The sequence below is a fragment of the Carcharodon carcharias genome, chromosome 17 (assembly GCF_017639515.1).
Source record: "Carcharodon carcharias isolate sCarCar2 chromosome 17, sCarCar2.pri, whole genome shotgun sequence".
Classification (NCBI taxonomy): Eukaryota; Metazoa; Chordata; class Chondrichthyes; order Lamniformes; family Lamnidae; genus Carcharodon; species Carcharodon carcharias.
This window is the reverse complement of record NC_054483.1, coordinates 121955287-121968718: the sequence shown is the minus strand read 5'-3', so window position 1 is coordinate 121968718 and position 13432 is coordinate 121955287.

The following is a 13432-nucleotide window of genomic DNA, read 5'->3' as shown; positions in this document are numbered from 1 at the left end:
AAGATTTTCCAACCTGCCCACCTCTGGGATCTTCTGGTCCCTCCGCAAGTCAATGGGCTTCTGGCTGGGGGCTACCTTGCCCGTGGCAGGTCCCACCCACGAAGGGGCCAGAAAATCCCGGCCCATGTAATACTTCTTTAAATCACTAGCCAATGCCTGTCTACTGTCAAACTTTTTTAGAGTATTTGCCCAATCCACTGTAGCCAAATTACCCCTCATACCTTCATAGTTCCCTTTGTTCAGACTTAAGTTCCTAGTTTCAGAATGAACTATATCACTTTGAAATGGAATGTAAAATTCTATATTATGGTCACTATTTTCCAAAGGCTTCTTTACAGCAAGCTCATTAATTTGCTGATAACAGAAAACTAGCTGGGAAAGTAAGTTTTGAGGGGGATGCAAGGAGGCTTCAAGGGGACTTGGACAGGCTAAATGAATGGGCAAGAACATAGCAGATGGAAAGGTGTCTTACTGCAATTGTACAGAGCCTTGGTGAGACCACACCTGGAATATTGTGCACAGTTTTGGTCTCCTTATCTAAGGAAGGATGCACTTGACATAGAGGGAGTGCAACCAAGGTTCAACAGACTAATCTCTGGGATGACAGGATTGTCTTATGAGGAGGGATTGAGGAAACTGGGCCTGTGTTCTATAGAGTTTCGAAGAATCAGATGCAATCTCATTGAAACTTACAAAATTCTTACAGGGTGTGACACGGTAAATGCAGATAGGATGTTTCCCTGGCTGGTAAGTCTAGAACCAGGGGACACAGTCTCAGAATAAGGGGCAAGCCATTTAGGACTGAGATGGACAGAATTTCTTCACTCAAAGGGTGGGGAATTCCCTATTCCAGAGGGCTGTGTATGTTCGAGATAGAAATCAATACATTTCTGGATACTAATGAGGTCAAAGGATATTGGGGATAGCGCAGGAATGTGGTGTTGAGGCAGATGATTAGCCATGATATAATTGAATGGTGGAGTAGGCTTGATGTGCCAAATGGTCTACACCTGTTCCTATTTGCTATGTTCCTATCCCCTGCCATTTCCACCACATTCAAAGTTAAGCCATCACCAAACACACCTTCCCCTCCTCTCCACTCTTCTTTCAGCAATCTAAAGGGACCATTCCCTCCACAACACCCTGTTCACTCCTCAATCATCCTCAACATCCTTACCTCATGCACCTTTCTTTGCAAAGAAAGAATATGCAAGATCTGCTCTCCTCCTTACTACTACCTAAGGTCCCAAACACACCTTCCAGCCAAAACAGCTATTTAGTGGCACTTTAATTTATCAGACTCTATTGTCTGTTCACAATATGACCTCCTCTTCATTAGGGAAACCAAATGCAGGTTGGGTGACTGCTTTGCAGAACACCTCCAATCAGTCTGTAAGCATGAACCTGAGCATCCATTGCCTGTTATTTTAATTCTCCACCCCACTCTAACTCTGGTCACTCTATCCTTGATTTCCTGCTCTGTAGTAACGGTGCTCAACATAAATTCGAGGAACAGCACCTCATCTTTCAATGAGGCACTCAACAACCTTCTGCACTCCACATTGAGATTTCAGATCATAACATACACTCATTTTTTTGAGTGATAGCTGATGATTCTGCTTTTCCCATTGATACCTCCTTTAGACCAGTCTTTTGCTTCTTCACTTGCCCCCATTAGCATTTCCTTTTGCTTGCACCATCATCCCTTTTTCAACAGAGGGCAGCTTCCCACCACCTTCTCAAGGGAATTCAGGACAAATATTGACCTTGTCACCTCCAATGAATGAATAAAAAAACCTTAATCTCTCCTGTCTCCCCGCCCTATTATAGAATTTCCCTTTCGTCCTCATCGCCCCATTCCCCTTTCCCTACCTCCGTGTGTGCTTAAAATCTGTTACATTTCAACATTTCCAATTCTGACAAAAGGTCGTCGAACTGAAATGCTAACCCCGTTTTGTTCTCCACAGGTGGTGCCTGACCCGCTGAGTATTACAAAATTCGGAAATACTGACAAGCAAGTTCAAAAAAGCTAACAACTTAAAAAGCCAATTTAAAACTGAGAAACAGCCCTGGATATGGGCCTAAACTGCGGCCATCATTTGAAGGTGACTGAATATGTGAAATTCCTTTTAATTACATTTCATTTCAAGATTTCCGTTTAATTCTGCAAATCAGGTTATTTTGCTGTGGAAGCAAAAACCCCCAGTGGACTTCCCAATTTCTGCATCTGTAGCAGACATTTGACAATTATGAATATTATCATTTCACCTCAATAGAATCAGAATGTAATTACAACATAGATAAAAGCAAAATACTGCAGATACTGGAAATCTGAAACAAAAACAGAAAATGCTGGAATCTCAGCAGGTCTAACAGCGTCTGTGGAGAAAAGTCCCAGCATTTTCTGTTTTTGTTTGTAATTACAACATGTCTGAAGTTTGATCTGCACTAGATCCTAAGCCTTTACACTACTTGCTTCTCTGTTATGCTAGTGAATAAGATTGAAAGAGAGAATTTGTATTTACATAATGATTTAAAACATGACAGAAATGGCCCAAGGATGTCAGATACAATAAATTACTCTGAAAAGCATTTCTTTAATGTTAATATGGCAGCTACAAACCAGCCTTTCCACACACAGCAAACCTTTTAGCATTATTATAAAAATAAAAGTTAGAATGAATACAAGTATGTTCTTTACTAATAACCCAATGCAATTTCAATTCGCAACTCTGCTTAAATATTATCCCAAGAACGGAGATAACTCTGAGGTAAAAATCCACAGGATGGACTAATTTTTTATTGGGTTGGTGAGGTGGGACTCAAGGAGGGTGTCTAAGCACTTGGTGTCTCAGAGCAGTGTGACAGGACTGTTGATCTGACAGTGCTGGAGGGAGTCTTACTGACCCTCCAGCCTCAGAAGTCTGCCTGCCATCCTTTGATTGGAAGACAAATGTGCCATCTGGCCACAAACTGACCACCTTTCTGAAAACTGCATCAGGCACCAGGTGTCAACACAGCGCAGTGTTCAACATTGGGGACCCAACCCAAAGATGAAACTCCAGCCTGTTATGAATGTGTATGTTGTCTCATAAAAAAGCTCTAGAGCTTGTATGGTTGAACAATAACTGTTTATTAATAACACATAACTATAACTATAAATATATATATATAGTATATTGTAGGGGTTCCCCATTTTCCTCAGAGACCCTCCCCACACTCAAGTTCGTGACAGCAGGTTCACAAGTGTATGGCTTGAACAGAATGACCAGCGGGACAAGTTTCTTCTGATAATTCGCAATTGTTTTATTGAATCACCCACAACCCCACAGTACAAAATCCAAAATTTAAAACAACCTATTCCCAGTACCTGACACAAAGTCACCATGACTCAGTTAAAACTTACAAAAACAGAGGCAAAACACCTGTCCTGTCCTGAAAACTTCAGAAAAAAACCCCTCAGATCAAGATCCCCAAGATATGGCTGAAACAAGTTACAAGGTGCTGGCAAAAAACACCAAGGGCTGAATCTTCTGGCTGGCATGCGGGTGGTGGAGCCCGCAAGTCAGTGCTTAAAACGTTGCACACTGATGTCAGGTGAGCGTCCTGACATCAGCACACGGCATTGCAATGTTTAAGTCGGCGGACGCGCTCAGCAGCGTGACACGTGCCCACCATTAATTAAAGGCCTTGTTAAGGCCCTTAAGTCAGCAATTGATGAGGATTTTGAGGAGCCCGTGCGAACTTCAGCTCGGCGCACGGGCCCAATGGGCAGACAGGTAAGACTTTTTAACAAACCTCATCCAGTAGCGGGATGAGGTTTGTTTTCGGATTGAAAAAAAGTTTAATAAAGTGGGATTGAGAAACTTATCAGCCATGATTGAATGGCGGAGCAGACTCGATGGGCCGAATGGCCTAATTTCTGTTCCTATGTCTTATGGTCTTTTTGTGTATTTCATTAACATGTCCCATCTCGTGTGACATTTTCACATGAGATGGGACGTGTTAATGATTTTTTTAATGTTCTATTTTTAATGTTTCACAGCCTTTCAGTGACCTCCCTGAGGCAGCACTTAGCCTCAGGGGGATGTGCGCATTCACGAGAGAGCGCACTCTGACAGTTGGGGAATCCCCCCCCGCACAAGGCGTGGATAGCGCTTCCCGGCAGGTGGCCCGCTGGGTGGGCCTTAATTGGCCCGCCCAAGTAAAATGGCGGTGGGGCCCGTTTCGGCGACGGCAATCGGCTGCCTGCCCACCGCCGAGTCTGTCGGGCCCGCCCACCCATCAAGGGCAAAATTCAGCCCCAAGTTTTTGCTTCAAACCTTCACAAAACTCTCAGACCAATATTACTTAGACTTGGTTAAAGTTTACAATCTCCAACATGGCGGGTCTGTCTGATGTGGACTGTAGGCCTGAGTCAAGGTGACCAAACTCAACCCTCCTTCCAACTGCAGCCAAAAAATTCTTCAGGCCCGTATCACCAAGATGTGGCTGAAAACACTTCAATCCCCAACACGGCTGGTCTTTCCAGTAAGAACAGTAGGTCTGTGAGCCAGGCTGACCCCTCCTGACCTTCCTTCTTGGCTGCAGCCCAGGTGCTCAGATCTGCTCTGCTTTTATAATAATTAAACTCAGACACGTCAAAACATATTTCCTGTTGTTCCAATGTCCATTAGGTCCAGCACTGCACCATCCCTTGTTGGACCCTTTACATATTGACCTAAAACGTTCTCCTGTACACATTTCAAGAACTCCACTCCATCCAAGCCCTTAGCACTATGTCTACCCCAATTAATGTTGGGAAAGTTGAAATCACCTAATATAATTACCCTATTGTTATTGTTTTTACACACCTCCACAAATTGTGCGCATATTTGCTCCTCAATTTCCTGCTGACTATCTGGGGGTCTATAATAAACACTTAACAATGTGGCTGCCTCTTTTTTATTCCTAAGCTCTACCCACAAAGCTTCATTTGATGCCCCCTCCAAGATATCATCTCTCCTTACTGCAGTAACTGACTCCTTAACTAATAATGCAATGCCTCCTCCTATTTTACCCCCTCCCCTGTCTCACATGAAGTTCTATATCCTGGAATGTTGAGCTGTCAATCCTGCCCCTCCCTCAACCATGTCTCTGTGATGGCTACTATATCATAATTCCAATTGTCAATCCTCACCCTTAACTCATCTGTTTTACCTGTAATATTCCTGGCATTAAAGTAGAGGCCATCCAGCCTTGCCTACTCCCTTGAAACTTGATGCAGCTGTACTCCCTCTGACTTGATTGTTTTACTGTATTATGATGTGTCCCTATTCTGCTAACATTCTGTACCCCTCCCCCTGCCGAATTAGTTTAAACTCCTCCAAACAGCACTAGCAAACCCGCCCACAAGGATGTTAGTCCCGCTCTGGTTCAGATGTAGACCCTCCCACTTGTATAGGTCCCACCTTCCCCAGAAACGGTCCCAGTGATCCTGCACCAACTCTTAAGCCACATATTCATCTGCGCTATTCTTCTATTTCTGAGCTCGCTAGCACGCGGCACTGGGAGTAATCCAAAGATTACAACCCGAGAGGTCTTGCTTTTTAGTCTAAAGCCTAACTCCCTGAAATCTTGATGCAAGACCTCATCCCTCTTTCTACCTATGTCATTGGTACCAACATGTACCATGACCTCTGCCTTATCACCCTCCCCCTTCAGGATGCCCTGCAGCTGTTCAATGACATCCCGGACCCTGGCACCAGGGAGGCAACACACCATCCTGGAGTCACGTTGATGGCCACAGTAGTGCCTATCTGTTCCCCTGACTATAGAATCCCCTATTACTATTGCTCTTCCTCCCTTCCTCCCCTCCTGTACAGACAGGCTGCTTGTGGTGCCAGAAGCTTGGCTCTGTCCACACTCCCTGGAGGAACCGGCACCCTCATCAGCCTCCAACATGGAATACTGATTTGCGAGCGGGACTGCAGGGGACTGCTGATGAATATTATCAGTTCTCATTGTATGAGTAATTCTGCTGTTTGAGGTGGCACAGTAACAGCACCTGGCTCCAAAGTTAATGAGGGTTTGAATGACCCCCACCGCCCCCCCACCCCCTGTTCCCGTACTATTATCTGTGGTTGTTGAATAATTCATTGAGTGTGTTGTGTTGACGATATGTCCTTTGTGTATTGGGTAATCAGGCTTCTTGGTTGCATTAGTTGATGGCAGGTAATGGTATTTACCTGATACCATTATTCCCTGATAGCAGTTAGTTAGTGTCCAAACCCTTTTGATGAGACATTGTTTTCACTAAATGTCCAAATTAACCAACTTGTTACCCAGCCCTGTACTGCTGACAGCAGTTTATCTTTTTGTGAAATTTATAGTTCTATAAATTTCCCAGCTGGAGGGGATTTTGACTAGATGCTATCTTCATGATGACTTCAACCAGACTCACTCACACACTTTACTATTCCCATGTGGCTCTCTACATCATAATGTAGGCGGTACTGTTGTCCCCAGTTCCACATTAACCATTACAGCCCCGACTATTCCAATACTGCACCTCCCCTCAGCTCTTTACCCAGATGTGTTTATAATAATATTTACATGCTACTGCTTCTCCCCCCGCCACCACCACTCCCCCCGCCACCCCCCCCCCACCCCCCCGCCCCCCCCCACCCTCCCCCCACCCCTCCACGCCAACCCAAGTCTCTGACTTTACAGATTCAGGTGGTCTAGAGATTTTAGGACTCCTCCAGATCTTGTTTTTTCATGTTTGGAGGAGTGGTAATCTCAACCGCTTTGGGCTGACTTTGTTGGACTAGAGTTCAAGTTGTGGTACTTGGTGTTTCAAATACTTGTGTGTCAACATCTGGTTCACTTCTTGTGCTCCTTAGTGCTGTATTTTTCTTTGTTAACAATCTGTCTTCCTTGGTTGGATAGCATGGGCTTATCCCTCTCCTTCCGGGGGGGAATGTTGCTCCGTTCGTTCAAAGAGCGGACTCGGGTTTTATTTTTCTAGTGGGCTCTGCCATCTTCTTCCTGGAAATGAACGTTTTCTTCTCTTGTGTTTCTACGTTCCTCATCCTTGAGCTCAACCTGTGGTTTGGATACGAATGCTGGGCTCTGTTTCTTCATATGTACTTGTGCCTCCTGGAGTTTTGTCTTGGTAGCTTGGTGATCACTTGTCTCCCACTCCAGGATCGACCTCATGTTGTGTGCATCAGTTTGAAGCTCCAACTTCCTTGCTGTAGTTTCTCCTGGTTCTGTGGCAGCAACTGTTTGATTCGGAAGTTCGGGATCAACTTGCTGCCGCTGCTCCCTCTCCTCTGTGTCTTCTGTTTTAAGTATGTTGGTGCTCATTTACAGGTTTGACTGGTCTCCTCTCACATTTTCCCTCTCCACTCATCCTGTGCACAATGTCCCCACACCCCTCGCTCCCCTCACTGGGGCTCTTATTATGGTCCCGTCAAAAATTCTAGCCAATTTAACTCTCCATCTGACTCCAGGATGGTCACTGTCTGGGGAGCCTGGAAGTGGGGCAGGGGGTCGACAGTGAGAGCAGGGAAGATGGCTTTTAACACCCCCACCCCTTCCCAATATCCATCCCCTCAATGAGGCACTGAGTGCCTGACAATGCAGAGCCCCCTTCTCAGGAGCCTGCAAGCAAACACGACAGGGTTTGCTTTTGGGGCATATCGCATGTTAACTGCCCAGCCGGCCACTGGTTGAATACCAGTTGTGGTGCAAGGAAGCCCTTAAGTGAACATTAATGACCCACATAAAGGCCTTAATTGGTTGTAGGGCAGGAAGGCCATCCACGAGTCTGCCAACCCTGAGCATAATCAGGGCAGAGGTGGGAAGACGATGTGGTCTCCACCCAGCACCTTCCCATCCAATTAAATGCCTCCCCACCTCCAAGCTTGCCACAGGGAAAGGCATTAAATTCCACCCATGTGTGTTACTGCTGGGCCAAACTGATACTCACAAGTTGTCATTTGGACTTTGTTAAATTCAAAAGGACAACACTGTTTTGCCATCAGCTTATAAAAATAGCATTAATGTTGTACCTTAGATTAGGGCAGAATCTACTGGCTGACATGCGGGTGGAGGAGCCTGCACACCAGCGCTTAAAATGTCATGTGAGTGTCCTGACGTCAGCAATATTTAGGTCGGCGGATGCGCTATGCAGTGCGACACATGCCCGCCATTAATTAAAGGCCTTGTTAAGGCCATTAACTCACCAATCGACCAGGATTTCGAGGGGCCCGTGTGAACTTCGGCTCGGCGCATGGGCCCAATAGGCAGGCGGGTAGGTGATTTTTTTTTTACAAACCTCATCCAGTGGCCCACCCACCCATCAAGGACAAAATTCTGTCCTTAGTTTCTGAAGTCCAGATATTTGGTTTTTGCTTCTCTGCAAACTGACAGTCCACTATAGCCTGGCATTCGTAATGTGCTGAGTACACTGGTTTTTCAGTGTTTTGGTTGGAATGTACTCAATGTATCAACTTCACACTGACAACAATGATATGTTATCTTCCATAGCCTCTGCAAGAATCAATTTCTTGCCAGCTGCAGCATTCATCCTCCTGCCTTGATCTCTTCACATAATTTACTTGGTTGGACAAAATAAACTTAAAGCTCTGATGTGACCTTTGGAGCGAATACTCAAGATGCATTTTGATTTTTAGCAACGTTTTTGCTCTGGTTACTTTCACAGCTGTCAGCACTGGGGAATGAAATACTTCACAGTTCTAGACATCACTGTCCTGAGGTCATCAAGGTGTTAATACTTTGTATGAAGTCAAACTTGTTCCTATAAGGAGGAAAGATAAGGTATCCATGACAACGGAAATAGAGGTTAAAAAAAAACTGAAGGAGTAGGAATAATATTTAAAGCACAGAAATAGGGAACACAATAGGTCATGCCAGTGGTTATGCTTCACAAAAGTCTCCTTCCACCTTCTTCACCTAACCCCATCAATATATCTTTTCCTTATATTCCTCCCTTTCTCATGTGTTTACTGGTGTTCCCATACATCTGCTGCCCATGTCCTTCTATCACAGGATCACAGAATTTTTACAGTGCAGAAGGAGGCCATTCAGCCCATCATATTTGCACCGGCTCTCCAAATAAGCAATTCACCTAAAGCCATTCTCCTGCCTTATCCCTGTAACCCTGCACATTCTTCCTTTTGAGATAACAGTCTAATTCCTGTTTGAATGCTTCGATTGAACCTGCCTCCACCAGACTCTCAGGCAACACATTCCAGAACTTAACCACTTGCTGCATGAAAATTTTTTTCTCATACCGCTTTGCTTTTTTTTTGACAATTACTTTAAATCTGTGCCCTCTCGTTCTTGATCCTTTCACGAGTGGGAACATTTTTTCCCTATCTACTCTGTCCAAACCTATCATGATTTTGAATACCTGTTTCACATCTCCTCTCAGTCTTCTCTTCTCCGAGGAAAACAGTCCCAACATCTCCAATCTATCTTTATGACTGAAGTACCTCATCCCTGGAACCACTCTTGTGAACCTTTTCTGCACTGCCCCCAGTGCACATCTTTCCAAAAGTACAGTTCCCAGAAATGGATGTAATACTCCAGACTATTGTCCGATTCAAGTTCAAAATATCTTGTAGCTAATGCCCCTATTAATAAAGTCTAGGATACTGTATGCTTTGTTAACCACTCTTTCATCCTGTCCTGCCACTTTCAATGATTTACATATATATACCCCCAGGTCCCTCTGCTCCTATACCCACTTTAGAATTGTACCCTTTATTTTATATTGTTTCTCCATGTTCTTCCTACCAAAATGAATGGCAGAGGCTGCAGGTCTAACAGCATCTGTGGAGAGAAAAATGAAGAGGCTCTGAAGAAGAGTCATACGGACAGATGCTGTTAGACCTGCTGAATTGTTCCAGCATTTTCCGTTTTTGTTTCAGATGATGGGCAAGCTTTTGGGAGGCGAGTCATTCGGTGCAGAATTACCACTTGACCTCCTGGCTGTGATCATTGCTGGAGCCAAGACCAGAAGATGCAAAGGCTCCAGTGTAAAATGGCAAGTGGGCAGCTTAAATTGCAGCCAACAACAGGCAACACCCTTTCCTCTGCTGACCGGCACATCTGGGCCATTGAGTTGGACAGGCAAGGGTCTTACTATGATGCAGCTGTTCAAGTGATACAGGGACAGTGATGAAAGGATGGCCTGAAGCAATCAAGAATACACCTGTTACTATCAGAGTATTGGGCAAACAGGGATGAAGTGGTTGCCCAAGGTTAGCATGTTGTGCAACGGGACTAGAATCATTATCCCTAAAGAGATGAGAAAAGAGATGCTGAAGTGCATCCACTCAAGCTGTCAAGGAATCAAGTATAGACTAAGGAAGACAGGAAAAGTGCCCAATAGCCAAATATGAGCAATGAGATTAAGGACTACAACATCCAATGCAGTGATTATAATGAAAAGCCAACAACATCTCGCATACATACCATCAAAATACATGGGCCAGAATTTTTCACTTGGCGTGCGCCCGACATGCTCGAGTGTAAAGTGACGCGCGATGACATTGGGCGAATGTCCCAACGTCATTGCGCACTCGCACAATATTTTTGTCAGTGGGCGCACAAGGGAGTTGGCAGCGCGCCCGCCGACAATCATGTGACCTATTAAGGCCCTTAATCAACTAAGTGATTGGAATTTTTTGCTGCCCGCTCAACTGTCTGGTTGGCAGGGGGACAAAAGGCCACGCAGCCTTTGCAATTGTTGCGAAACTTCATCCACGGGCAGCATGACAGAGTCACATGAGGGTGTATGTTTTCTTTATTTTAAAAATCTTTATTTTTATTGACAAAAGTCTTCAGCTCCCTGAGGCAATTCTGTGCCCCAGGGAGCTTTTACTGCGCACACCCAGGTGCATGTGCGAACTTCAGTGCTAGCCTTCCTCTTGCCCCCACCCCGGGAGCGCTGAGCGCTGAGCACATGTTTTGCTCTGGCTGTTAATTGGCCAGCGTGAAATCACAGTCGGGGCCCGATCACAGGGGGTGCTCGGTTTCCTGGCCCTCCTAGGCCCGCCCGCTGCGCCCTCCCAATGAGGGCAAAATTCTGCCTATGATCTCTTTCGGTTATGTCTGCCATGCACGCACAGGGACAGGCAAAATTGGAAAAGACTCGAAAATACAAACAGTTTTTGTTCACTTGTGATCATTTTTTATATGGACTATGTATGTGGAGTAACTTGCAAATGAGGGTCTGTGCATTTTTTTTCTAAAAGGGAGAGGTTTGATAAATACCTTTGCACACTGTGGCTTGCCAAAGCCATGACTGCTACCATTTAGGTCAAGGGCAGCAGACACATGGGAATACCACCATCTGGAGTTTCCCCTCCAAGTCACTCACCATCCGACTTGGAAATATATCACCGTTCCTTCACTGGTGCTGAGTCAAAATCCTGCAACTCCCTCCCTAACAGCACTGTGGTTGTACCTGCACCACATGGACTGCAGAGGTTCAAGAAGGCAGCTCACCACCACCTTCTCAAGGGCAATTAGGGATGGGCAATAAATGTTGCCCTTGCCAGCGAATCCCATGTCCTGTAAAATGAATTTTAAAAAGTGACCTCTGATGTCATGATATGTAAATAAAGACGTTAGGGCAGTAACCATTTTACACACACCGTGGAACAAGGACAACACTTCTGCTCCTCCTGGGTCTACAGCAATGATTTAAATATTTAGAAAATGAAATGCGTACATTCTCTAGGTGGCCACTGCTTAGACCACAACAGCCACTGAAGAATCCAAACCGAATCTGAGCAGACCTGTCTCCTGGCGGATGTCCAATGCCTAAAACAACCCCTCATTTACATAAGTAAGGGTCTAACGCCTGGTTTTGGAGACCACCAGAGATGCCTGATCAGCGACCCAGACGAGTATTGTGTCAGGTTTTTGTAAAGTGTCCTTTGGATTTGATAGCAGACTTTGGTCTCCTAAATTGAGTCTTTGTCGGTTAACGAGTTCAATTTCCATCCCAGCAACGTCTTCCTTTACTGTCTTCCAGAGGTCATTTCCCTAGACCTGACAATTATTGTTCTACTGGAAATATAAAATATAAAAATGATACAATCTGTTCAGCCCTTACTTGACAGTGTATCACTAACATGAAGGGGTTATTTCCTGACATTGAGTAAATGTTCAAATTAACAGCAAAGCAAAATGTATAAATTGAAGTGGGTTCCACTGCAACTAGAAACAGCTTCCAGTTTATAACTGAGCTGATGAATTTAAATAGTTTTCCTATGATTAGTGAAACATTACGGATACATCAAATTCATATGGACAAATAATCTGAGATGATTCCAAAGTGAAATCAAACTGCCTCTGTAACTTGAGTAATGATGACCATAAAACATGTTACTATAGCAGCTCCCACTGGTCATAACAAGTCTGAACATGCTTTTATTGCAAATTGCATTTTGATGCTAACACCTATGTTATTTTGAAAATCTTGCATATGGCAGGTACTTTCTGTCCACATCAAACTTATATTTCCATGTCACAATTTTTACATCGACACTTCAGGTTTCTTCAGCAGCCGCCAACAAAGGTAAATTTGTTTTTCAACAATTTCAAAGAGCATCGATGTAGTAGAAGGAGAAGAAGGAATGCACTTCAATGCCACAGTACTTGGGATCACCGCCTCTTCCTCACCAGCAGCCATCGGAACCTACCTTTCCACAGAGGCAAGTGGGCCCACCTTTGTTAGAGACTGAGCTGCCTGTGGAGGCGTAGTGGGCACCAATATCTCACTCAGATAATACAACTGAGCCCTGGGGCCTGTCTCGGACAGCCCTCCTATCTGTATGCCATTAGTTATGCACCTGTAAAACAATTTCCAATATCATAACATAGGCTGTGACTACAAGAGATTAACTATAGTAATGAATTAAATGTAAAATAAAATAATATTAATCCTAACCATGTCAAGAGAGGCAAAAGGACAAAATAAGTTCAATATGTGAGCGAGAGAAGAAGTGCAGTTTAAATTAAAAAGGGTGAAGTTAACACATTCATTGAGGGCACATTCACTGATCACTGCATTCAATAGCTTCACCCCTGTGAGACAAACTCAGCAATCAGATTTCAAACAAGCACCATGATTGACCATCTGGTGTGGGGGGGGGTGCGGGGGGCACAATTTTGGCAGTTCCTTTGCCATTAAAGGAGCTCTGAGGTGGGCATGGTGAGACCTTGTGCTGCAATAAGTTTAGCACAAGATATCGTCTTGGTAAAGGAGTTGGAGCTTGCACTGGGAATGGCTGCCCAGAGGATCAATAAGCACATGATTTCACTTAAATTACCTGCTAGGGCTCATTAAGGAGGCTGTGTGGGATTTTGGCAAATGGCTCACCTAATACCCTCTCCTAACAGTAACCAG